The 4,611-nt window shown below is 31.8% G+C and overlaps 1 long non-coding RNA gene across 1 annotated transcript in view; it reads right to left on the reverse strand.

The window, feature by feature from the left end:
• Nucleotides 1-417: 417 nt before the first annotated feature.
• LOC107300849 overlaps nt 418-4,611 on the reverse strand; it is a 10,408-nt gene continuing 6,214 nt past the window's right edge. The window contains exon 2 of the long non-coding RNA XR_001549248.1: nt 418-489. This is a non-coding gene — a long non-coding RNA (uncharacterized LOC107300849). The remainder of the gene's footprint in view (nt 490-4,611) is intronic.

The raw sequence follows: 4,611 nt of genomic DNA on the forward strand, positions 1-4,611 counted from the left end.
AGTGAAAACATGGGCTAATTTGTCTCTAAATTAACAGCAGAAAATGCTATTACTCAGATTTGTGAAACAACAGAGCAAATGGATGCATGTCATATGTCAATGGAATGATGCTTCTTTTGGTGCGTTTCCAAGTATTCGGTTACATCATAAGAAAAAGGAAGATGCTAACATAGGTTTGATTTTATGAACATGAAAAATATATAATTCTTCAAAATATTGCTAAGTTTGCTAACATTGGTTTCTTCTTAAAAAAAGTTGAATAGATTGGTTCACGTCTTGAAATTGTACATATTTTTATGATATAATAAATGTATATTTATTATTTTTTTATTTGCCAAATTTATATTTTGCTTAACTCTCGATTGAAATATGGGTCTCCTGAGTTTTTATGGGAAAAAATTGTTTAACCTTTTGAAATACCTGAGCAGGATTTCTTGTTATTAGGAATGGGTGCTGGTCTCACTACAATCAAGTATCTTGGCTCTGCATCTGGAAAATATAAGTTATGACTGTTTGAAAAATCAGGCAAACAGGAAATACTTGAATAATCAAAACCATATCATGTATCATACTATTTTTCCCACTGTATTGCTAGTGTTTCATTAGCACTACATTTAGGTTATTCGTCCATTTTCAAAATACATAGAGAGTGTAATAACATGCAAGTTTTGACTTTAAGATATCTCAAATCAGTGGAATGCTTTAGTGATGCTTATAATAAGCATAGCAGCACTGAATTGCCTAATAACTTCCTATTTCAGTAAAACAATATTTTTAAAATTCATGATCCATCACTTTTTCATTGTAAGAATCTCTTTCCCTAAATAGAATCACATGAATCTGAAAGTTTAGCTGTAGAGCTTGTATTTTCCATCAGGAAGAAAGAATGAATCTGGGATAAAAGAAATCAGGAAGTTGTGAGCTGGAATAAAACAATGAAATAATGGTGCTACTTAGAAACATGGAATCTTTCCTTTTGATAGATGATGAACAAAAAGTAATGAACCAGTAATTCTCAAGTAAAATTTTTCCTTTGGGGTTTCAACACTGATAACATTTCCATTTCCATTTACAACACAGTAGGTTGTAAAGGTACCTGAAATCTTAACAGACTCCTGTCCTTTTATTTGCCCCAATTCTGATACTTCCCAGGCCAGTTTTTGCAACCAGAGCAATTACACAGCTCTAGTTTAGCTCAATGTCATGTGAATGTATATCATAAATGTCCTTTTCTCTTGCAGGAAAAAAATTCATCTGATTGAAACCATACAAACTTTTTCAACCAAACCTGGAAACATAAAACAAGATTCACAACAAAATTAAGTTATATAAGCACTATTTTCATAAAGAGAAACCAGTCAATCAAATAATTATTAATTTTTTAAAAGGTGAACTATTTTGGATTACAAGAAAAAGTTAAATATATGCTTATTGCCTTGACATAATAGCAGTCATGCACTTACATGATTCTTCTTTCTAAAACTAACTGCAATTTTTGGGAATAAATTCCCTTTTGACTGAGAACCAGTTTTCAAATTCTTTGGAAATCAAGGGGGTTTTTTGGGAAACAAAGCCATTTGTGCTGATATTTTTACACACAAGCTAACAAATTCTTAATGGATTTTCTATTCTCTGGAAAAACACATGGCAAGAGGCCATACATTCATTTAAGGTTTCTAGTGAAAAGCTTAATCAAAATAAAAACTGATTAAAACAATATTTAGAGAGAGAAATGAGTTTTTATATAGTAAAGTGTGTGTAAATATATATAATTTCTCAACAGATAACAGGCAAAGTTTTAATTAAAATATTTAAAAAAATTAACCAAAATATTTACCTTAAACTCCATACTTATTCAAGTTATATTGGGCAACAACGGTAAAATGAAATATCTTCAACAATGATTTAATTAAGAAAATAAAAATTACTTGGAATTAGAACTTTAAAACAGTAAACATGATAATCAGGGTACTATTGTATACTCAGAATACAGGAATTTCAGGTCAGGTGTAAGTCCTTCCAGGTAGACTAATCAACTTCCTGAGAAAGTAGAAACTATTTTTATTGAAATTGTCTATAATAGTATGTCTTTCCTTACTTATAGTTCAGTGAATTAGGGACATTACTCCAGGCTCCCTTCCAACTCTGTTATTCTATTCTATTCTATTCTATTCTATTCTATTCTATTCTATTCGATTCTATTCTACTTTTAAATATTGTCTTATATTGTAGACTGAAAATATGTTTTACTACTTGGCAAGGAATTTTACATCCCTCTGACAAAGTTATCTTTCTTACTTTCTACAGCAACTATGGAAGGAACTGTTTAAACATTGGCTATGTTTAAGAATTAGATATGTTTCCTCTGAAAGCTCAGGGCAGATTAATCAGAGCCTTATCTCAGATTCTAGGATCTATGAGTACTGATATATCTATTTACCTCATCCTTTTCTTCCTTTCCATCCTCCTAATGTAACCTCTGTTAACATTACAGTAACTCTATGCTTACAGGCCAGTAGTAGATCAACTTATATAGGGAGAGTTTAATTTCCAGTTCATAATCACCATATAATGTTAACTAGAAAGCTGTATAAAGAGGAAGATGTGTAGTTCCAAAATGTGTATTTCTTCACTAAAGCACTTTTTTCATTTTTTTGTGAAATACACAAGAACTTTATCAAAATTATTAACACTGGGAATCACAGACTTGCTTCACATTATGCACAGAATCTTAAATGTTTATCATTTAACTACATTTTAGGCTTCACACCAGGATTCAGTGGTAAATCTCACCTCTTCAGAACCTCAGCCCTTATTTAGAAGTTGCTTAATTTGTATGAACACTGTGTTTATTGCCAACAGGAATGAAGATTTATACATTAACTTAACAGACAACTTGCTGTGCTGTAGTGCAAAGAAATACAAACCTATATATATAATTCTATGCTCAAGAGTTTGAAACAGGCCTTTTCCTTCCATCATTCCAGGTTAATGGATACTTGATCATTCACCTGATGGTCTTGGGAATAATTTTACACAATGTATGTTTACATGAAAGTTATTTCTAGACAGGCAGAAGTATATTGAATTATTTTTTGATAGATTAAGTATGCCTGTAATATTGCATTGTTGCTCAGTTTCCTTAAATTGTCTGTATCTTGTAATTCTTGCAGTCTTATTGGAATAGCTTATCCTATATGTTTCAATAAAGTAAGAGAAAAACATACTGCTGATTCTAGTACTTTGGTCTGATCAATAGAAAAGATGCAACATTGGAAAAACCTTACCATCTTCAGCCCTTGCAAGTATATCAAACATGATCCATTCTTCTTTTTGTAAAGAATAGCTTGTTTTACATAACAATCTTGGAAAGCAATATGGAGTTTTGTCCAAAACTGACATAAATCACATTTTTCCATCTGTATGTGGAAACTCACTGAACTCTAGTGATGTTGATGCTTGGCAAGAAATATCATGTAATTATTTCACTATGTCCTCTAAACTATTACATTTTATTCTGTAAGATGTCTTCACTTTTTCAAACTCACTTTTAAGGGGCATTAACCCATAGTGAAGAAACAAGTAAGAAATTACAGGGTTTCATAGAGAGAGGGTTCACTGAACATATTAAACTAAATTCTTGACCTTATTAGGAGACAGTCACATTGGAGCTTAAGAAAACCAGAACTGAAGCAACAGAACATACAAGATATACATTCAGAAACGGCAAAGTAGAATTAGGGCAAAAAGGAGCAGAAGTGCCATGACAGACTCTTAAATGGAATGTTTTTATTGACTACATATTTTACTACCTACATAGTCACTGTTCTCAGTAAAAATAAATTTCATTTGGTTTGACTGAAGAGTTATTAATTTTTTTAAAGAAATGTATTGATATTTTTAACCTAGCATTTCTGATCAAACTTACAATTCCAATCAAGGGATCAGGTTTTCCTGTCTATATTTTACACACTACTCAGTATAGATCTGATAATCCTTGTGGTTATTCAACTAATATTGTATATATTCAACTATGTATATATGTATGTATGTATGCATGCATTCATGCATGTATGTATATATGTATAAAAGAGCTCTTAGAGCTCTTTTCTTCTACCTGCTTTTAATAGCTTGCTGATCCCTCTGCACTGAGAAAGATAAAGACTTTCTTGACTCCAGCCTAGATCCTCATGATGATATAAAGTTTTCTTGGCCATAATATGGACACATTTTGTTAGAGCAGGGGTGTCCAAACTTTTTTCAAAGAGGGCCAGATTGGATGAAGTGAACGTGCTGGAGGGCCGAACATTTTTCCGAACATTCTTTGAACCATTACAATTTAATGCAAATGAATTATTTTATGCCTCTTTCCTCTCCCCCTCTTTCTCTTTCCTCTCTTTCTCTTTCCTCTTTCTCTTTCTCTTTCCTCTAACTTTCTCTTTCCTCTCTTTCTCCTTTCTTTCCTCTTTTCTTCTCTTTCCTCTTTCCTTCCTTTCTCTTTCCTTTCTCTCTTTCCTCTCTCTTTCCTTTATTTCTCTTTCCTCTTTCTCTTCTCTTTCCTCTTTCTTTCCTCTCTCTCTTTTCTCAATCTTTTTTCTTTCCTCTTTTTCT

This window comes from Protobothrops mucrosquamatus, unplaced genomic scaffold (assembly GCF_001527695.2).
Source record: "Protobothrops mucrosquamatus isolate PMUCROS unplaced genomic scaffold, P.Mucros_1.0 scaffold8777, whole genome shotgun sequence".
NCBI classification, from domain to species: Eukaryota; Metazoa; Chordata; class Lepidosauria; order Squamata; family Viperidae; genus Protobothrops; species Protobothrops mucrosquamatus.